Source organism: Lissotriton vulgaris, chromosome 3_2, assembly GCF_964263255.1.
Source record: "Lissotriton vulgaris chromosome 3_2, aLisVul1.2, whole genome shotgun sequence".
Lineage (NCBI taxonomy): Eukaryota > Metazoa > Chordata > Amphibia > Caudata > Salamandridae > Lissotriton > Lissotriton vulgaris.
In genome coordinates, this window is record NC_141690.1 from 6901493 (window position 1) to 6925096 (window position 23604).

The following is a 23604-nucleotide window of genomic DNA, read 5'->3' on the forward strand; positions in this document are numbered from 1 at the left end:
GTAAGCTGATTATCCAATTCAGCCACCCTGCGTAATTGGCCTTGCTGGTATCTTTCCAGTTGCTGAGGACTGTCTTAACCGCCGCCGAGAGGAGGAGGTCAAGTAATGCTCTATCGTCTGCATCAAGGGATGGGACCTGGGTGAACCCGAATACTAGGTAAGAGAGCTCTTTTACCGGTGAGATGTGGAATAGCTTTGAGATCAATTTGAATATCTTCCCCCAGAATTGTGCCACGCAGTCGCATTCTAGGATGATGTGTGACAAGTCACCCTCCGTGCGTTTGCAATTCCAGCAGAAGGCATCTGGGGTGAGGTTGTATGTAAATAATCGCGCCGGGGTCCAGAAGGCCTTGTGTAAGAGCCAGTATTTTGTCTGTGACAGTGTAGGGCTGATTTTGTGTCTTGTGCAAGATATCCATGTGTTGGTCCAATCTGAGTCTGTGATGGGCCTGGATGAAAGGTTATTCCAGAATTGTGTAATTGGAGCAGTAAGGCCAGATTGTTGGGGACGGCTGAGTTTATAGAGAAAGGAAACCTGGTGTCCTAGTCTGTTTAGTCTGGCAAGGTATGGCGGTAGTGAGGGTGGTGTCGGGGAGAGTTTGGTTTTGGACAAAGCCGTTTTTACGTTTAGGAAGTTATAGAATTCAATTGGTGCAAGATCGTATTTGATTTGTAGGTCACTGAAAGGAATAGGGTATGCCCCCGCATACAGCTGGTAAGGGAACAGTATGCCTTTTTTGATCCATGTCTCGTTGTGCATGGGTTTACCCTTGTACATAATGTTACGGTTGTCCCAAAGGGATTCCCATTGTGAGCCCCGAACGCTGTTTTCTAGGATTCTATCAAACTTCAGGAGAGCAGATTTGGTGTTATGAAATATTGAATTAGAGTGGGTCAGTTTGTTCAGGTTAGATGAAAGCCACGCTAGGGGAGATACCGTCTAGAATTTCCTCCTCAATTTCTAGCCATACTGGAGTATAGTCAGGTGAGGGAGCGAGCCATTGGGCTCCTTGTTTGGCCAGGAATGCGGCCTCATACCTTTTAAAGTCTGGCAAATTGAACCCACCCGCGGATTTGTCTAAGCGAAGTTATTTAATGCTGATTCTTGCCCTTTTCCCTTTCCATAGGAAATTAGAGATAGCCATGTCTAATTTGTGATAGAAGTCAGATGTGAGGGTTAGTGGGAGCATAGATACGAGGTAATTAACTAGAGGTGAAATCATCATCTTGATGGTCTCCACCCTACCCCACCAAGTAATGAAACGGGGGGACCACCCCTCTAGTTGGGTCTTGATTTTATTTAAAGTGATTTTTTCATTTCGATGGAGGGTCTCCATGAGGGAGTCACCAAACTCGATACCTAGGTATTTCACAAACTCTGGTTGCCAGCATAGCCCTGAGTCTCCCAGCACCTCTTTGGTGGTTAAAATATTGAGTGGTTTGACCTCAGATTTATCCCGGTTGAGTTTGTATCCTGAATGGGAAGAATAAGTATCTATGGTGGTCATTAGTGCACTGATGGAAGATTCTGGTGATTCCGTTACAATCAGGATATCGTCCGCATAGGCGGCAAGTTTGACACACTTATCTCCGAATTTCACACCTTTGATGTTTTCATTTTTTTTTATATGAGCAATTAGGGGTTCCATTGCCAAGAGGAAAAGTGAGGGGGAGAGGGGGCAGCCCTGTCTTGTCCCTTGTTCCAAGGGAAAGGGGTCCGACAATGAACCATTTATAGCAATGCGTGCGGAAGGTGAACGGTATAGGGCCATAACCAAATCAGTGAATGGCTCCCCCAGGTTAAAGGCGGACATGCAGCACTTGAGGAAATACCAGGAGACTCTGTCGAATGCCTTCTCTGCGTCGAGGGTAATGGCTATGGCCGGGGCTGCGAGTAATCTGGCTTTTTCAATGACGTGACAGAGGATCCTCGTATTATCGTTAGACATGCGCTGTTTCATGAAACCTACTTGTGATGTACTAATTAGCTTTGGGAGTTGTAAGTTTAGGCGTGTGGCGAGGATCTTTGCGTAAATTTTGCAATCTAAGTTTATTAGGGAGATTGGCCTGTAATTTTTGGTTAGCAGAGGGTCTTTACCTTCTTTAGGTATGACTATGATGGTAGCTTCACTCATTGAATTGGTAATACCTTTTGTTACGCTAAAGGATTGGAATAGTTTTAGGAGAGTTGGGCTCAGGGAGTTCGTGAGTTCTTTATAGAAGCTGGCTGAGAACCCGTCAGGGCCCGGTGCTTTCTTGCATTTAAGCGTTTTAATGGACGCTGATACTTCCTGCAGGGTAATCGGAGAGTTCAGTGTGTCCTTGTCAGCATCGTCGAGTTTAGGAAGACCCAGTGAAGTTAGGTATCTGTTACACTCTTCCGAGTCAAAGTCTAGGTTATTTTTGTACAGGTCTTGGTAAAATGATTTAAATGTATTAAGAATTAGGTTCTGTTTTGTTTGGATGACATTGCTGCTATCTTTAACTGAGGCGATGTTGAATTGCTTATTTTTATGTTTTAGATACGACGCTAAAATCTTTCCAGCTTTGTTGCCCTCACACGTTCTTAGAGCCTTAAACTTATTGACCCAGACCCCCGCCCTTCTACTGAGTATCGAGTTGTATTCATATTTGAGTTTGGTGAGGTCGTTTAAAATCATCGAGTTTTGGAGATCTGCCATATGGGCGGTTTCCAGCTTTTTGATGTTACCTTCCAGAGTGGACAAGTCTTTGTTTAATTTTTTGTTAGCTTGAGCTCGAATGCCTATTATTACTCCTCTCAGAGTGGCTTTGAGTGCCTCCCAAACATTCGCTATGTCTGAGTCGGGTGTCATTAAGTTTGAGGTAGTCTAGGATGGCATCCTCGATCTTTCGTTTGTTTTCCGGCTCAGAAAATATTTCGTCATTGAATCTCCATCTTTTAGGGGGGAGAATGGAACTGGAGCCCACTAGTTTGGTCTGTATGCTTGAGTGGTCGGAAATCAGTTTAGGGGCAATACTGGTTTCTTCGATGAGGTGAGTGAAGGGGCTATTAATGAGGATATAATCTATCCTCGAGTAGGAATTGTGAGGAGGCGAGTAGAAGGTGTAATCATGGCCGTCAGGGTGTCGGAGTCTCCATGAGTCGTGTAGGTTGAATCTGGAGCATAGGCGGTGTAAACTAGTATGTGAACGTGTAGGGTGGTAGGCGCAATTCGAGTGGCGATCGGTGATTGGGTCTAGTGGCAGGTTGAAATCACCCCCCATAATTAGTAGTTCTCCCTGGGGAATGCAATCTAGGGTCGGGGCTAGTGAATCCCAGAACTCTGGGTCGTCATTGTTGGGGCCATATATGTTCAAGACATGGATATGATCTTCGTTTCTCTGAAGGTGTGCCATGACGAAGCGGCCGTTTTTATCGTGAGTGTGTGAAACTACGGAGATGTTGGATTTCTTAGCTATTAGTGTAAGAACCCCCCTCTTTTTGCTAACTGCTGGAGAGCAAAGATTGTGAGATATCCAATGTTGGTTTATAAAGTCAGCGTCATCTTTTGACAGTTTAGTCTCCTGCAGGAGTAGGATGTCACCCTTGGATTTGGCCAGATACTCCAGAACTTTTCTCCTCTTGACCGGATGATTGAGACCTTTAACATTGAGGAAAACAATATTAAGGCCCTCCGAGATAGATGTTTTACGAGTCATTGGTTACTATGGTGTCGCTCTTGTTCAGGCGTTATATTGTTGAAGAGTAGGTTAGAGGGTGGTGGGTGTGTGTTGAGTATGAAAGAGTAAGCTGCTTCATTGGTTCTGTTCTGTCTCGCGTGTATTGCTGTTACAATGGTGTCAATTGAGCAGACGTATTTCGGGTTTGTGGTAAACATGGTACCGTAGACTATTACTGGGGATAGGCTAGTAGCACGATAGGTTAGATCTCTGTGTGTGTTCTGTGAGGGCCCCCATGAAATATCGGAAAGCAGTCCTTTTGCTGACATATAGCTGAAAAAAAGCATTAACCTCAAATAAAAAAAAGCATGCTGAAACAAACCAGATTTTTTTCTTCCCCTTCCCCCCCTTCTCCCCTTACCCCTCCCCCCTTCCTCCCTCCCCCTCCCCCCTTCCTCCCTCCCTCTCCTTCCCTCCCCCCTCCCACCCCCCCTCACAAAAGAACTTGGGAACTGCGACGGCATTGCCATCCATCTGCGGCACAGGAAGGGATTAGAATGGTGGGTGTAACAGGGAACAGTTAACTAACAATATTCGATAGCTGTATGTAGTAAGCAGTATTTAGTAGTGTTTGAGACACTGATAAATCGTGTGATCATGAAACTTAACTAAGCACTGAAGTTTAAGAACATATTCAATAAGAGTAATAAGGAAAAGGTATCTGAACATGACCATTTAGACACGCATACTGTATAAATCTATATGTGTAAAACATGTGTAATCACAAGGTATGCGCAATCAAAAGACAAGATGATATGAGGAGGCCTTTCTACAGGTACAGGTATATATATAGACTCTGAGAATCACTGAGTCCCTGGTAGGTTCACGGTGTTAAAGGTGATGGAGCAGAGCATACGCCCCGATTTCGGAATAAAGAGCACAGAGCGAGTTCCATTCTAAAACACTTGATAAGGGTATTAGTGGATGTGCAGGTGACCACGGTATGAACACTGAGCGGTCTTACCTGACGGAGTCAATCAGATCAATTCAAAGCATCAACAGAAACTGAAGCGGAAGAGGCAGCAGAATGATCGGCTGCTCAAGGTGAATACTATTTCGACTTACTATCTACTGTAAAGCAGCAGTATACATTTTCTAAACTAAAGTCAGCAAAAAAGTAGACACATATCGTATTAAATGTTTACCACTCCACACATCAACCAAGTATTGGAGTACCTACATGAATAGTGCACTTCCCCACCCGGGGAAAACAATACTTTTCAAACAAAAAGAGCAGAAAACAACAGTAGCGCTTAACTAGCAAACTCTGCAAAGTGGCGCTAATGTGTGTGGGTATGAATAAAACCAATCTGGCAACTTTGCGATCACTCTGGCTTGTTTCATTTGATTATATTTCGAACCTTTTTTCCTCTCCATCTTGAAGATGAACTTTGGAATTCAAAAATGTTAGAAAGACATTTCCAGCAAAAATGTTGCTTTGTTTCTCGATTTCACAGGGGGAAGAATGAAGGCATGGAGAGAAAATAGAGGGTAAGAGTCGGTGTTTTCACTAAGTGAGGCTCGACAAAAAAAGAGGGAATAAGGGGGAGTGATCAGCTGCCAGCGTCAGCGCATAAGTGTAGAATGTGCTTGTCTGATTTGGGTAAGAAGGAAAAGACAGACAGTGAGTCCTTGTCCTGCTCTGCCCACCCGTCCTCGAACGGCGAGGGAGGGCTGAGTCTCATCTACAGGCCTTAGTTGTTACTGACTTTCTAGGACGCATTTTTAAAATAAAAAGGAGCGGGTGAAAGAGTGATATGTCCATCTGAAGGCCAAGGGAAGTTTAGGACTCGCACTGTCGTGTCGTGGGCGTGATGGTTGACTGTAATAACGAGCACTAGGGAGGAGGGAAGTTTGACCTGTTTGCACCAGGCCGCGTTATGGCCAGAGCTACGTAAGGTTTGTAAATTAAAGCGTAGCAGGGATTAAACAGCACACCTGGGTACTGCGATCATTTGCATCACCCACATGATCCTTGCAAAACTATGGCGACATGCAGGGCCCGACGAGCCCCTCTCTCCTGCGCAGTTAGACCTCACATGCCTTTCCCACAGCTTACCGCCTCCTGCTTCCGCATAGCAGAAACCACGCAGAGCACTGCAGCGGCCACCGAGGCACTAGGAGACGCCTTCAATGAGGCTGCCATGTGTGCTCTCCGAGCCGAGTGCTATCAAACAGTCTGAGGGGCTTGACAGCTACTGGGCTGCCTGCCTAGCCCCAGAGGCCTTCAGCTACGCGGCCTACTGACAAGCAAGCGGTGAGCGCAGTTAATGCATTTATAACAAAGTCTCTTCATGACCGTCAAGTTACACAATGCGCAGTACCTGAACCGGCCTCTCCTGTCCTCTAGATGGGCTTCTCAAGGGATGAAAGTCCGGTGCTGGTTCATGCAGCGCGCCGCGGTCACAGTTTGGTTACCCCACGGAAGCCAGGCTGGTTAACATACTTGTAACGCTACGCTGCCGCAAAAGTTTCAAATTCAAAGGACTTAGTGCACATGCGTGAAATGACACGCATGCGCAATAAAAAAGGCAGAACGCTGAGGAGCTCAACTGGACTGTTAACGCTGCAGCGGGAGCTTCAAATGGAATGAAAAAAGAGTTAGTACGCATGCGTGAAATGACGCATGCGCACTAAAACAGCAGAACACTGGGGAGATCAAAAATACCTGTATTTGGAAAAGGAGCGTTCTGCGCATGCGTTTACTGATACGCATGCGCACAAACAAGGGGGGAGATCAGCCAGATGGAAAGATTGAAACTACGGTACACCGGCAGTGAGCACCAGATGATAAAAATTCTGGAGCCCCAAGAGCCTCAGGGGTCAGAATGAAAAATTGTCTAGCAAACGCGACAAAGAATTTTCAATTCTATTAAGGACACGGAGGCGAGGATTATGCTTCTCTTCACTTTACTGACACAAACAGCAGCCAATAAAAACTTTAAACTGGCATGACCCCGGAAGGACAACCCCCTCCAACAGTCTGCACCAATCACTAACAAGTCCAATATATAACTGTCCATGTTTATCCATACGACCTCCTCTTTCTTTGCGAATACATCATCAGTCCAACGAGACCGGAGGCCAACGTGGCAACCATCGCATTCATCGTCGAGGAAGGCACCGCCTGAACCACGTCCCACAGTTCCAGATCATAGACTGTTCATCTCATGTCTGCTTGTGCTGATCTCCTGAAACAAGAATATAAGTCGTAATGGCCATTCCCAAACTTGGAAATACAACAAGCCATAACATTCATTCGGGTGGGTACAATAAATCACAAACCATACAATAATGCATGAAACACAGTTCTGCAAGCCCGGGTGGGATAATCCTCGCCTCCGTGTCCTTAATAGAATTGAAAATTCTTTGTCGCGTTTGCTAGACAATTTTTCATTCTATGTTAGTCCACGGAGGCTCAGATTATGCTAGTTTAAAGTTTCTCCACCACCACCGAGGCCACATCCACAATAGGCTTATGATAAAACACTTTAAAGGTGGAGTCAGATGACCAATCTGCCGCAGTCATGATATCCTGAAGCCTAGAACCGGCACCAAAAGATTTTGAGGCCATGGCCCCCCTCACAGAATGAGCCCCAAATTTAGAGGTATCAATACCCGCCAGGTTCAACAACCAGGTAACCCACCTGGCCAGAGTCGCACTGGTGACTGGGCGGAAAGGTCTCTGCAATGAAATCAACAATTGACCAAAACCAGTTCTAAATTCTCTAGTACAATCCTCATATACCTTCAGACATTTGACCACACATAATTTACTATGAAGAGGAAATGCAGGATAATCAATACATTTTGTATGTGTTTTTGTACGTCTAGAGATTGTAAAAGAAACTCCTGTGGGAGTGAATACTCTACCTGACAAATCCAAGGCCCGAATATCCGACACTCGCCTGCATGAGATCAAACAGAGTAGAAGTGTAAGCTTAGCTGAGAGTTGTTTGCGAGACAGACCCTCATTAGCCGGCCAGGCCGCCAAAAAACGTAGGACCACTGAAACGTCCCAGAGCTCAGTATACCTGGGTTGAGGGGGATTCACTAAGCGGACCCCCCTGACAACTCTACACACCAGGGGGTGTTCCCCAACGGGTTTGCCGTCAACATGCGGGTGTCCCGCAGAGATTGCCGATCGGAAGTTATTCACTGATCGATAAGCCATTCCTGACCGCGCCAATTCAGATAAGAAATTTGCTATCACAGTGATATCGGATCCCATCGGATCTCCCTGCCGTTCGTTACACCAACCAACCCATCGTCTCCAAGCTGACTCATAGCGCTTGTGGGTGGAAGGTGCCCATGCCTGTGACAAGAAAAAGAGAGTGTCCTGTGAAACTCCCGGCACTTGCCAACGGCACCGGAAAGTCTCCACGCCATGAGGGACAACTGATTCTGAAGGACCAACGGGTGGTGAAGACCCACCGGGTCTGTAAGAAGATCCGGAAACGGAGAAATCCGCACCGGCGCTGCACAGGTGAGACTCATTGCTACCGGGAACCACGCTTGTGCTTTCCAACACGGCGAGATCAAGATCAGCTCCGCCTTCTGCCTCCGAACCTGAGCCAGAACCCTCGGGATCATGACAAACGGAGGAAACGCATATAGAATGCCCGTCGTCCATGATTGAAGGAAGGCGTCCGAGCTGACCGCCAAGGGGTCCGGGCGCCAGCTGTAAAACCGGGGTAGCTGTCTGTTGAGCCGTGAGGCAAAAAGATCCATCACACACGGACCCCATTTGTGGTTCAACGCCCTGAAGATCCGGGGGTGCAACCTCCAATCGCTCGCATCTCTCAAATACCGAGAGTTCCAATCCGCCGTCACATTGGCAGACCCCGGTATATTCTCCGCCGTCACTGAAATTTGATGGGCTAGGCAATAGTGCCAGAAATCCTTTGCTATCTCCGCCAGGATCCGAGACCTGGTGCCTCCTAGGCGATTTATGTATCGCACCGCGGACACATTGTCCATGCGTAGGAGAATGCAGCATGACACTTTCTGAGGAGACAGAGTGCGAATCGCAAAGGAACCCGCCAGGAGTTCCAGGCAATTGATGTGGAGACTCAGCTCGTCGCTGGACCAACGACCCCCCGTCTCCACCGAGCCGCAACGGGCTCCCCAGCCCCAGCGGCTGGCATCCGACTCTATCACCACCTCCGGGGTGGCCGCGAAAATGGCTCTGCCATTCCACGCATCCATATGCTCTAACCACCAGTTCATCTCCGTACGAGCCTCTGCCGAAAGAGAAACTTGTTGAGCGTAAGTCAGACCCTTGCGCAAGTGCAATGCCTTCAAACGCTGCAGGGCCCTGTAATGTAAAGGGCCCGGAAAAATCGCCTGGATAGACGAAGCTAGAAGCCCGACCAAGCGCGCCAAAGTCCTCAAGGAGATTGTCGGAGAGACAAGCTCTCTCCTCAACTCCTTCCTGATCGCCACTCTCTTCTTGAGGGGCAAGAGTAATTAAGCTTTCACCGAGTCGACCTGGAAACCAAGGAATTCCATCACCTGAGAAGGTGTCAAGATGGACTTCTGTAAATTCAGAAGGAAACCCAAGTCCTGAAGAAGTTGAATCGTCCATGACAGATGGAGTGACACCATCTCCGGCGACCGACCTAAAATTAGTATGTCGTCGAGGTAAATAATGAGGCGAACGCCCCTTTCCCTCAAGTTCTGCACGATGGGTTTCATCAACTTTGTGAAACACCATGGGGCGGACGACAGTCCAAAGGGCATGGGGGAAAACTCGAACCACCGGTTGCGCCACCGAAACTGTAGGAACCGCCGGTGTGGGGGGTAAATGGACACTGCCAGGTAGGCGTCTTTTATGTCCAGGCGTATCATCCAATCTTGTTCCAGGAGGATGTCGCGCAATAGGTGTATACCTTCCATTTTGAAGTGTCGATACACCACCCAGCCGTTGAACTCCCTGAGGTTCAACACTAGCCGATACCCCTGGTCCTTTTTGGGGACTACAAAGACGGTGCTTACGAAGCCCAGGTCGTGTGGGGCGGTTTCCACAATCGCGCCTTTCTGGAGTAAGGAGCATATCTCTACGTCGATGAAACTCTGCTCTGTCTGGGAAAAATGCAGGGGATTCGGTCTCCGCCGTTGAATCGGGGAGGCATAGAACTCTATGTGAAATCCCTGTACTGTCTGTAACACCCATGGGTCGCTCGTGAGCATGCGCCACCTGTGGAGAAAAAGAGACAGTCTGCCTCCCACCATATGTTCTGACGGACACAAAAGTCGTACCTGAATAGGAGTTGTCTCCAGAATTACTCTGTTGTCCACGATAGGTTCCTCTCTCCTTTGCCTCGCCCTCCTCTATAGCGGGAGGGGTAGAAGTTGGAGCGTCGGTTGCCTCTGCTCCTCTGATCTGCTCCACGCGAGGTCTGTGCATAACCTCGGCCGGACCCTCGACCTCGTGGGCGTCCGGCCCTATCAAAAACACCAGTGTGGAATACCTTCTTGATGTTAGATTGCGCCCGGTCCAGCGCGGAGAAGGTGGCAACGTACTTGCCCATTTCTCTAACAAATTTGTCCCCAAAAAGCATACCATTAGCAAGAGAGCCAGGTTCGGAAGGGGCCATTTCCGCCAGCTGGGAATCGATTCTCATAAGAAAAGAGCGTCTCCGCTCTGGAGACAGGGCCACATTTGCATTCCCCAAGAAGCACATGGCACGTTGTGCCCATTCAAGGACCTCCGATACATCCAGTGGTACCTTTTTCTCCTTTGCCTTAACTGCTGCGTCTAGTATCTTCGTGAGGGGTCCAGCGACATCCAACATTTTGTCCTGACACCCCCGCCAGGCCCTATCCAGCCCCTTTTTAGGATCCTTCGCAAACTTCCTCATAAAGGCCGCCATCGTGGGATCCAAGTCCGGCGTATCTGCTACCTTTCCTGTCAAGGATGGCCTGGGGCATTCAGATCTGAGCGTGGCTCTCACACTGCTGTCGAAACCCTGTCGCAGGTTGTTACCCACATAATGTGCCACTTCCGGGCACGGCACCCATTCCGTGGACCTAGGGTGCACGATGTTATTTGGATCAAAAAGAAGATTCTTTGGCGCCTGACTATCATCGGCCTTATAGGCGGTGTGATGCACCTTCTTCGATTTCTTCCTGGACGTCACCGATTCCACCTCAGAATCAGAGGTGACAGGTGGGGTCGAGGAAGAATCCCCAGACGTATCATTAATCATCGAGCCATGATCCTTCATAACATTCCTGGCCATCTGTGCTAACACCTGGGCCGAGGATTGAGTAGAGGTATCACCCTGGCGGGCTGACTTGAACTTCCTCTTACCATATTTCTGAAGGGGTTTAGTAAAAGGCTTGAGAGCCTTGATCAGTGCCTTATTAACTGACCCTTGGACATGGGTATCCAGAGCCTCAACCAAGTTTTCCTCCAATTGCTCTTCTTGCGGCTCATACTCTTCATACTCGTTATATTCTACCCATTGGTTATCCTCCTCGGCGTAGTACGCCATAGCGCTAAAGTAGGGAGGTGTGGAGGGACTTCAACAGGGGGGAGCAGCCCTGGGGTGCCTCTAACACACACACACACACTGTAGTTCGTAAGGTTCAACACTCAGTGAGGCCAAGATTGAGGTGGAAGGAGACCCCTTTATACACACAAATCTCCCCTAGAGCCAAGCTCTGATCCGGACACGCTCCGGTAGGCGTTCGCTGAGACCAGGATTTATGCAGTCTTAAAGACGCGCGATGTGCGAGGAGCCGGTATCACAGAAAACGAAAGTCGGCTCCTCGCGCATGCGCGCCGCGTGTGGGGGCCGAACTCGACTGCCTCCTGAGCGCGAGAGGCTCGCGTCTGTCTCCTCCTGCTCCACCGCCCCCTACCGAGCGAACCACGCGCACTGCCGACACGCGTCCTCACAACAAAACAAACGTGCGGCAAATACCGTCACGGTCAATTAAGCAACGGGAATAAAGACCGGCAATGAAGCGAAGGCATAAGCACACATCAGCAACATGAAAGAAACGTGTGGAGTATAATCAGCGTAACGGACGGAAACCCAGTCAATAAATGCGAAGGCATCAATAACGCAATAGGCACACAAAGTCAAGGGCATGAGCACGCACCGTTAATAACCACCGCCCTTAAAACAATTAACCACAATCAAGTAGAAAAACGTAAAGGGCACTTAACTCGCTGCTGCAGCAGCAAAGAAAGAGGAGGTCGTATGGATAAACATGGACAGTTATACATTGGACTTGTTAGTGATTGGTGCAGACTGTTGGAGGGGTTGTCCTTCCGGGGTCATGCCAGTTTAAAGTTTTTATTGGCTGCTGTTTGTGTCAGTAAAGTGAAGAGAAGCATAATCTGAGCCTCCGTGGACTGACATAGAATTCTCTCCCTCTGTGCAAGGACTAAGTTCACTGTACCAACATTGAATTAGAAAGCCAGTTAGACCACAGCCCGAACATGAACTCACTGTGCAATTCTTTGCAGGCAGTGTTTTTAGGTTACTATCTGTCCCTTCAGAGATACAGTGGCAATCCAAACAGTATTGTTTATGAATAAGACACTCAACCTAAGAAATGAGATGTAGTTTAAAATGTTTATTTTAAATTCTTTAGTCTCGTGCTTAACCATGTAATGCTCAGGAAAAACAAGATCAATATTTCTAACATTGTTATAGAGTTTCTGACATCCTAACACACTAAAGCTATTTCTAAGTACTATGCTAAACCTCATCCAAAGCACGAAATAGCAAAACCTGCCATACAAATTTTTTAGGATGGACCACACAGTAAATATGCTTCGAATAACTGGCTGCAGATACAGAGCTCTGCTGCAGAAGCAGGATGTGTGCTCTCAGTGAAGGACACTTTCTGCACGGTATCTGGAATCAGTTCCCCATTTAAGAGTGGTCTACTTGGCAATCTGGTGTGAACTCTGGCAATAATTCTAGCATGAAAACCTCTCCTAATCACTAGTCAAATCCTGGGGTTCATCTACCATTAACCACTGATTTAATCTCATAGCTACGAAACAAAACAGGGTTTGAAGACAGTAAATCTTTTCTAAAACGAAACTAACATGATGTAAAATGCAATAGCACCATCCAGATGGTGACATTGAGCTTCAATCTCTGTAAACAAGAAGCTTACAATGTGAGGGGCCATCCTCTAATGGCTTCACCCATTAACCTGAACAAAAACATGTCAGACTACAGGTTGTTGGCCATGATGATATCAGCATTTCTTTTACATGTGCTTGAGGAACTTTCTAACAGAGATAGAGGAAAGGCAAACTGCATGAAAACAGACTGCCTAAATAAAAACTGCCACAGCGCTCAGAACAGTCCTTCAATTTGACTGTTATCCCAGAACATCGGAGCATCAATCCTTGTGTTGAGGGGCAAAAATACACTGGACCCTAATTCAATCCTAAGCAATGGCAAAGGCAATAGACCTTGTTTGCATTTTGAATTTTAAGCCAGAACTGTTTGCTTTGCCATTGCTTGTTCTAATACTCTGAATGATGACATGCTCGAATAAAAATGAAAAACATGTGGGTGTGGTCAGGCAACATGGATGACAGCCCTTAATCTCCCGGCTGGCACGATCCTGTAATCCTACCTAATCCTGCTGTTCACATCCTGTAATCAGCATAAAACACTGCAGGCCGATAGCGGACACAGACCTGAATTGGCGGAGCTTCTCTAGGTGCCTGACAGCTACCATTTCAGGCAGCGGTCTGTGGGGACGGCCTGTGCCTTGTTGGCGGCGGTGGTGGAGAGGAGATACCGGCTCCCCTGAGTTTGTGATCGCTGCCACAGGCCATTGCACAGTACGGTGTGGGTAAGAAGTAGAGGGGGAGTTGTGGCCAACGGTGGAGTGAGGACTACCCTGGCTGACCATCCAACACGTGCTCCTTCAGACATCGAGGGGGCCGGTCTGTGTCTGCCGGAGAAACCTGCCTGCTGAGCTGTGGTGCTGGGGGGTGTGGTCCGCCCTTCCTCTGTGGACATGGACCAGGTGGGGGCTGCCGGTCCGGAGAGAGCTGCAGCAATACTGCAGTGGTCCTGAGGACCCTGTTGGCGGTGTGAAGTCACAGAGGAGGCAGTGGGCCGGAGCAGGGCCAGTCCTAGGATTATGGGGCCCTGGGCAGAATAGGAACACGCGAGGCCCCTATAATTTGCATAAGATTTAATCTCACATGTAGTGACATCATAGGAAGTAATATCAATTGGCCATTATTTATATGACATTGATGAGGCTGCTTTGCAAGAAGCTACTTACCTAGTTTGGATATCAGTAAAATGGTTAAAATAGCATTAATAATCATAATAAAATACGTTCATAGATATTACATCGCTATAAAGTAGATTGAATAAAGTTTAAATGTTGTTTAAATTAATTAAACTTAGTTATTGTTGTATTGAATGGGATGAATGAAAATGATATGCCAACCGGTCATCCTGATTCTGGCACTAAGAGATGCCCAGAAGAGAGGTGCAGACTTTACTAATGTGGAGAAAAGACAGCTTTGAGTGTTTTTCCAAAAGATTGAAGTCACACCATAGCTCAGGGTGATAGTGCCAATCCTGCACAACTAGAAAGGAGAAGGATCTGCCTCCAATCAGGGCCAACTAAATTTTAGGATGGCACAGGAGTTTGGTTGGCACAGAGTATGGTGTTCTGGACTGAATGTAAGGAGTGCTGTAGAAAGATATCCTTCTTAGTGCAGTGCACAACAACAAATGGATAGTGCCTTGCTCAATGGATAGAGGGTCTCTGACCAAAAACCCAGCAGACAGTATAAAGGTGAGAAGAAATGGCATAGCAATGCAGCCATCTCAGATGAGAAGCCTACCACGGTTTTGAATGATTTGAAGGGTACTGAATGCAAAAGGCAAGAAGCCCAAGAAAAAGGCCATTTGCTTAATCGAGTGAGAAGATAATTGACTTTACAACAGCCTCACGGTAGTGAGAGGGCAGAAAAGGCAAGTGGGTGAAACATGGTTATTATATTCTGAAAAAAAGAGAAGATGCTGGAAAATTAATCCAAGATTTTGTTGGAGACCCTGCCAATGTGGGCGATTGACGTGCTTCCACCAGCCACCAAAGAGAACTCCATATGGTATGAGATCCTTTAAAAATGAGAACCCTTGATTTGTCACTATAAGGTTTCAATGTATTTGTCTTCATTCAGAAATCAACTGCTAGCATGCAGGTACAAACATATTCTTCAGCAGAGACCTGATTGCCACTGAGGGAAATCATGTTTGGGTGTCAATATGCACAAGATATCAGCAAGAAACCAAAGGACTGTATGAGTAAGGCTTACTGGGGATAAAAAAGATTACATAGATCTTCTATTCATTTCCCTTATTGATGCCTTATAATTTAGAAAAGACATAAAAAATAACATCATTGGTTTTAAAGTTTTGTCCTGAAGAAGGTGGAGTAGAGCAACGGTGATCCACCGAAACGCTGCGCTGACAACTTGATATTTTTATAATTGTTTCTGGTATTTTTTATACTTTTTTTATTAAAGTGTTTACGGAATATAACATCTGCAATCATGACAGTAAGCACATAATTACGTTACATTCGACCAACAAGAATTGGGCAATCAAATAATTCGCAATATAGCATGTACAGTTGAACACGAAAGAGTTAGGCAGTGCATTAATTCTCAAGACAACAGTTACTTCTCATGATTCACTTCTAGCTAGGCATTACTCTGTGTGCATCACATCTCCAAACCTCGTTGTCGTCGTCATCTGCACTATCCAAGTCTTCCTCGGACAGCAGTTCACATAAGTCTCCTCTGAAAGTGTTCTAAGGAGTCCAAATTTTATTCCATTTACGAGGACTCCCCCTGTTTTCATAGACTGTGTGCTCCGTCACCATGATTAAATCCATATTTCTACACCACAATGCTAACGTGGGGGGGTCTGTCACGCCTCATCTCTGTGCTATGTCTCTCTTTGCTACCATGAAACCGAGTGTACCCCAGGTTTGACCGTATCGAGTGAGGTCAGTGGGGTCCCAGACATTTAAGAGACATTTTCGTGGCTCAGGCAGAATGGATACCTCTAGCGTTTGTGGAATAGTGCGCAGGATCTGTCGCCAGTACTCTACTATAATAGGACAGTCCCACAGGGTATGGTAAAGTGTGCCTTCCTCCCCACATCCCCTGAGGCAGAACGGGTGCGTCGCGCGATGTATCTTGTGTAAGGTGGTCCTGGTGTAGTACACACGATGTCATATTTTTAGTTGCGTGTAACAACAAAGAGGAGAGTAAGGGAATGTTTTCACCAAGTGTGAATGGGGATTACTCCTGTTCCCCTGGGTAGGTATGTAGTTAACAAAGAAGGAGTATCGCCATAGAGAATCGTGGACTCTTAATGGGATGTGTATTAGAAAAAGGAAAGAATTCTTCCTTTTGTAAAAACCCCTCACTCACCAGCCTAGTGGTGACATGCTTCATCATTGGGGTCCACCCATATGACCGAATGCCATCCGGGTGTGCTGCAACACCTGAATTACAGTGGAGCTGGTTTGTGAGTGTTTGAGTGCAAAAAGAATGTTAAAAATTGTCTTGGTTAGACTCAAAAAAATAAATGTTATTCATAAGTAACTGGACAATACAATGCTAAAAGAAATGTGGAGATACTTTGAGGGTAGTTATGACCAAGAGTATCTCAGTAGGTGGTCTGGTCTACATGTTTCAACCTTAAAGTGGAAATTACCAGGTTTTCTTCAGGACCAAAAAGCAAGAACGTGGACGGTCTACACCCCCTAAAAGGCGTACCCGGTCCTAGATTCTTGTAACAAAAGAAGCAAAAAAGGTTTCTGCTTGTGGCGTGAGCACCTGCCAAAATGGGCGGGCTAAGGATAAAAAAGAGAGACTCCTATTGGATGTCATAAGGCATCGGAGGGCAGAGGGGGGATTGTCCTCAGCTAGAGCATATTATTTCCGGAACTTGGCCGAAATGCCCACCTCCCTAGGGGATGCCAGGGCCGCCAACCATTCCGTGTCGTCCATATCTCCCACCTCTGCCACCCATTGGTCCCAGAGTTTAAGTGTAGGGTCGGGTATATTGTTAAGGAGCTTCCGATATGTGAGGGATGTTGCACGCTGTTGCATGAAATCTATGAGTAATCGGTCCTCAAATGGCGAGGCCTCTGGGACATCAGTATCCACTGGGATTGCCGTTAGCAAAGCATGCCTGATCTGTACATACCTATATGTTTCAGTTGGACCTAAATCATATTGTTGTTGGAGTTGTGTAAAAGTAACTACCGTCCCTTTATCCCACATGTCCCCTACTGTGGAAATTCCGATATTATCCAATTGCGTGAAGCCTTTGCTTTTCCTCAACTGCCCCAGTGCCTTGGTGTCCCAGAGAGGGGTGAGTTTGGTGATGGTTCCTTTCCATCCTAATTTCGCCTGCGCCGCATACCACAACACAACCGTCTGTTTTGTGGGTCCTATCAGTCTCGTGGCCTGACCTCTATTATGGAGTACCGCCAGCATGTTGTTCGTGCCTAATTGCACCCTGTCTGCTCTGTATGCCGGATCGTCCTGGGGTGCATGAATCCAGTGATTAATGGTTTTAAGTTGTGCCGCCCAGTAATATAATTGTAAGTTCGGAAGAGCAATTCCGCCATCATACCAGCTCCTATTTAATTTAGTGGCAGAGATGCCCAGTGTTTGACGTGGCGCTTCAAGCACTCTAGAGGGGGTGTCAGGTTTTTACTAATAAAGTCTGCGGCATCTCTAGTGACATATATGCCTTGGTATTTAAAGGAGTCGCTAGCTATTACGATCGGGCAGTCGACGGGGAGCACTGGATCCGGACATTTTAAAGTGAATAGCACCGATTTGGACCAGTTTATCGTGTAGCCTGATGTTTGCCCGTGTGTATTACAGATTCCAAGAAGCTCAGGTATACTATGATCAGGATTTATCAGGTAGATTAGCATGTCTGTCCAGCTAATGCCTTTTAGCAACGGGTCGCCCTAATCAAGGTCGCCAATGGCTCCAATGCAAATGCAAATAATAATGGCGACAGCGGACAGCCCTGGCGCGTTCCTCTTGCAAGCTGTATAGTATGCGATATGTGGCCGTTGGCGGTTACCTGGGCCATTGGTTCAGCATATAGGAGTCGTATTCAGGCCTGGAATTTAGGGCCAAAGCCCATATGACTTAGGACTGCAAAGAGGTATTGCCATTCCACCAAATCGAAAGCCATTTTGGCGTCCAGTGACATTATCATTGTTGGCTCTGATAGTGTCGGAGCCCGTGCCAGTATCCCGCGTACCCGCCTGAGGTTAAGCGCGGTGTTTCGGTGGGGCATAAAGCCTTAGTGATCTGGGTGGATCAACTGAGGGAGGTGGGGCATCAGTCGATTTGCTAGTATTTTCGCCAAAATTTTGGCTTCTGCATTAAGGAGTGATATCGGGCGGTATGAGGTGCATTCTGTTGGGGGTTTACCTGGTTTGAGAATCGTCACGATCGTTGCCGTGTGTTGGTCTGGCGGGAGTATAGCTGTTGTTAGGCTATCGTTATACATTGCTAGCATCGGCGTGCTTAGCGTATCAGACATGAGCTTATACCATTCTATGGGGATCCCGTTGGGGCCCATCGCTTTCCCAGATTGTATAGCTCCTATAGCAGACTGCAGCTCATCGGTCGTGAGGTCTGCTTCAAGTTCCGTGACCGCCTGGGGTGGAAGGGTGCGGGTTTCTATGTGGTCAAGCGAGGTGAGAGCCTAGGATTCCAGTATTTGCCGGTCTGGGGTGTAGACTTCCTCAAAGAGTTCAGCCAGGGCATGCACTATCTCCTCCGGATGCGTCTGTAGGATACCTGCCTTCGAGTACAACTGTTGTATCCCTCTGGGCCCACTTTTTTTGTTATCCAACCATGCCAACATTTTCCTCGCCTTATCCCTTATGTCGTACACTTTGTGTGCCGTCGCAGTGATGTAGTTTACGGTCCAGTGTTTTAAATGGTCCCTGTAGCGCTGCTGCTGCAGCTGCAAGTCATTGGCCGAGTTCAAGGAGGGATCTGTCATGTGTGCTATGTGTGCAGTGTGTAGGGCGAGCTCTAATTCACTCAGTTCCTTTTGTTGCGATCGTTTATGCCCCGTGATGGAGGCTATAGCCTGCCCTCGGAGGACCGTCTTATAACCCTCCCAAAGTGTGGTCGGCGATTCTACTGAGGTGGTATTTTCAGTAAAGAAATGTCTCGTAGTGTTCTTAAGTTCTTTCCGTATGCCGGGGATTTTCAGATAATTAGGGTAGATGGGGTAAATTCTCCTGCGCTATTTCTCCCTGCAAGAGAGGGTCAACAACACAGGCGAATGGTCTGAGATGCCCCTGGGTTTGGTTTCTACTTCCTCAATCCCACCATTAGAAAGTAGTCAGTCCGCGACATACTATTGTCTACTGTAGAGTGGTATGTGTATTGGGTCGCCGTTGGGTGCGTATGCCGCCAGACGTCTATTAATCCCATTGCTTCTGTAAAGCCCTGGAATTGGGAGCATCCCGACATCTGTAGCTGGGCTGGAAATCTGTCTATTGTCGTGTTCATGGTAGTGTTGAAATCACCTCCCAGAATGAGGTCTCCTTCTGGCAGAGTTAAGAGAAATTCTCCCAGTGCAGGCAGTGCCACCGATTGCAGTGCCGGGGGGACGTACACCGAGACTATATTGAGAAGTTTGCCCTCCCATTGGCCTTGAATCGCTGCGAAGCGACCCTGGTCATCAGTCTTGGTCTGTAGTAGTATAAATGATGAGGTATTTTTAAGGAGGATACCCGTCCCTCTCGAGACTGAAGTGAACTCAGCGTGCGCCGCCATCTTGTACCCTCGTCTGTCTAACATTTGGCATACCTTCCCTGTGAGATGAGTCTTTTGCAGAAGGACTACTATTGGGCTATGCCGTTTCAGAGTCTGCAGTACCAGACCCCTCTTTATTTTGTCACCCAGACCTCTTACATTCCATGTCAGTATTCTCAGGGGCGGCACAGGGGATTCATGTGCCGTGTGGCAACGGACGTTACTGCGTGGATTGCGCGCTGGGGAAGGCCTATCGGATGCTGTGGATTCGCTGTCGTGTGTTGACATCAAAGCGTCCATGGTGTAGTTGCGGACCCGCCTGGTGTGTCCCTGCTATCTCAGTCATGATGAAACTGTCTTCTCTTCGTGATCTTAGCGTGTGCCTGTAGTCAATTCGTGCCATAACATTAAAACATAGAGCAACCAAAACTTTCCCTTTCCCCCCCTCCCCGCCTCCCTGCTCAACAGACTTAGAACCGCCCGCCACCCGAACTCAGCAGAGTGCTTCTCCCCAACCCAAACCATAGTACTTGCTTGTCGGGGTACAAGGTCCGTAGAGGCGGCAGCCCTCGTAGTCCCCCCGGACTCGTCTCAGTCCAGAATTCAGAGTCAGGTCACTCCGAATAGTCGGTACAGTGTTGGTGCCGGCTGGAGCCGAGAGGTCAATGTTCTTGTTCCCGTTCCTCTTCTTCCGTCCCTGTTCGTGGAGAGCGGCTTTACCCTTCTCGCCTCCGTTCTTGAGATCCAACTTGGTTGTAATCTTGTTGCTGGCGGTGATTCTTGTTGGTGCGCCGCTGTGCTCCTACTTGTCGCCAACCTTCCAGCCAGTCGTACGCCATTTCTGGCGTATCGAAGAACAACGTTTTTCCGTCGGCTACTACTCGAAGCCGAGCCGGGAATAGCATGGAGTAGGGCAGTTCACGCGCTCTCATCTCTTTTTTTTTACATTAAGGAGTTAGGTCCTTAAACGGGACAGGGGGTAGGCTGGACCCTTATAAATACCATAACACAACAATGATGCCCACACCCTCCTTATTTACAATACATCTATTATTTCTATTGGGACCAAATGAAAATTCATTAACTCTGGTCAGGTATTTTTATTTATGCCAGTCACTTGTGTGATTTTGACAAAATGTCATATCTTTCTTTTCAGGTAGAAAAGCAATCCATATTTACAAACACTTAAATCACTTTTTACACATATATATATACATTTTATACAACACAAAAAAGTGCAAAAAAATTATATATTCACAAGTCAAACAAAAAACATCCAAATGACAATAGACATTTCAATTTTCGTTTTTCTCCAACTCAATTCTTATTCGAAATTACACAAGACAATGTCAAATAACAGGGGCAATAAAGCATGTGCCAGTTTTCTTTATACACTTAATGTACTGGTTTGCTCCTGTTGATGTGCCGACGCGTTTCGAGTTCGGGAAACAAGTTACCAAACTCTCATCAGGGCCTTGTCATTTATCTGTATAGGTTGCAAGAAAACAATAAAGTTTCATTGACAACCTGTACGCCTCTTGTCTAACATTATTTCTAAAAGGTGGTTATTGTACCTGTAATTTTCTGGTCAGAAAGGGAATATTTTCGTGTTCGTTATTGGGAGCGCTTTTATTTCTCCATATGCACCAGACGGAGCCGAATGAGGAGGAGGACTTGTCAGATATATTGGTGTTCCTGTTTCAGAAAAACACGATCTATCACTGCCTAATGAAGGTGTCACAATTCGCTATTGGTAAAACATCAAATGCCACATACCTCGTGTACTTCCACCATTATGTGTGTAATGCTTGACACGAAGGTTGCCCCAGAAGTACCAGGAAGGTGATGCTCTTTCCCTGTCTCCCCTAACCGGTTCACCACCTGCCAGATTTAGATCACTGCACAGGAATAGCGATGCCCGTCAGGGGAACACAGGGAGACAAAACAAGGAAAGTGGGGAAAAAAGAATGTACAGATGTCGTCTTTACACCTGGAGGATGAATTGTGTTGTAGTCTTTCTTTACTTGCTGCACTCTCCCTACAGTGTTCTCTGCTTTGCTGCTCAGCTTGGAATGAGGTCATGTAGAATGTTGTGTGGGGTTTGTATGTGTGAGAGTCAGTTGGTCTGGATGGGCTGAGCAGGGAGGAGGCTGTTCCTGGTGGGGCACTTAATGGAACTGAACATCTTCCTGTAACTTAGAATCTGCATTGTAACTTAAAGAATAAATATACTAAGTGTAACTACAAGACCCTGACTGCGCATCTTTCGTCATTACAATAAATTGTTAGTCCTGGAACCATAGAACGTCTGAATACCAGCTTCCTAGGTGGATGTAAAGAACACAGGTTAGTGCAGTAATACTAATGTTAACAGGTAAGTTCAATGATAGAGAGAACAGGTACCTACAGAATGTTTGGATGTGAAAACCCGTATACTTGTAGAATATGGAGGGAATGGTATCCAGGAACCTGTATATCGTAATGAAGGGAGCCTCAAAGCCTGGAACTGGAATCAATACTCCTCCAGTTCCAGGTAACATGGATTCAGAGCCGGGACTAGTATCTATGCTCCACTAGTTCCGGATAGACAGCAAGTAAATATACACGCAGGCTAACTAAGCCTATTCACCCACACGAACTGTGTGGAAATCTCAACACAATCTTCAAATGAACCATTAAACTAATCCCTTGCAGTCAGGGAACAGTTCGAGACTCCATTAACATAAAGAACAGAAACGCGTGTTACAACACAAACACGCCTCCGTAATAATAAACAAAACATGCGCACAATCAGAATCCTTTAAGGGACGACAGTACCTTACAAAGGTAGTACCGATGCCCGGCGAAGACCCGACGGATCCCGCAGCTCGCCACCACCGTGACCCGGAAACGCAACACAGGAACTACACCAATACCGGAACGGAACGCGAAACGTTCACTGCAGGGAAGGGGGGTGGTTAAATGATGAGTCGGGTCTCTCTGCGCATGCGTGTCTCTGCGCGCATGCGCCGTGTACTTGCCAACCACCAGGGGCGGACTCTTGCCAACCACGCGTTTGTTTGCAGGCATGACAATGTGTGGATGTGACGTTCCAAACACTTAAACAGTTGGCGTTTATTCTTGGGGAAACCTAACCAAAAAATGAAAATCATTGTGAGGATACTGCCCTCCTACCACGCTAGGATGCTCAACACGCTGCATTAGGTAGCTGCATTGTTATCACTAAATGAAGCTAAGGGCATATCTGTTATTTAATTAGGCATGTCTCTCCCTCTCCTCACTCGAACTTGTAACCAATCTTCTCTTGATCGTACCGAGCGCAAGGCTTGCAGCTGACAGCTCTAAACTGAGGGCAAAAAACAAAAAACAAAAACGGCTTCAATGGGGAGGAGCTACGCTAGCAACCAAGATGGCCGCGTAGGCTCCCGGCTCCGCCGACCTCTGCCTTCCGCTGAAATATCCTGTCATTCATCCTGTCTTTGCGCCCAGCCGAAATGTGCGTGAACCTGCCGTGAGACCCATGGCGCTATCCCGAGATCCCTACTTGCTCGGCTGACGAAGATATGTCGAGTGGAAGTTTGCGGCCTAGATCTGCCCGGAAGCCGGAGTCTCGAGTGCTGGCCCATCCGGGTTTCAGTTGAACAACATCAGCTTTGGTGGTGTAATTGGGTCCGGTCCACCGGAGTGGAAAAAGGAAATTTCTCTTTCGCTTTTTCGGATGCATGCGGATGACGATTGGCTGCCTTGGTGAGGGTCGGAGGAGGGATGACAGTTCAACGCTAGCAGTTGTGGACGGGGGCCCTGCCCGATGATCCAGTAACGGGCCTGCTGGTGTTCGCTGGGTTTGGTTCCCCGACTGCGGTGGCAGCCCCAGGATATCATCGAAACAATATATAAGTCTCCCTCTGCAGTCGACTGTTTCCTATTTGCCCGTTCCAGTCTGAGAGATCGTGCCGCTGGGGGAAGCGATCATGATCGTTACCGATCCAAGAGTGGTTGAACAGACTGTGAGTAAACCGTCGCTGCGAACTGTGTTGGCGGCCATTGGGTCACTTCATGGGTACATTGAAGAC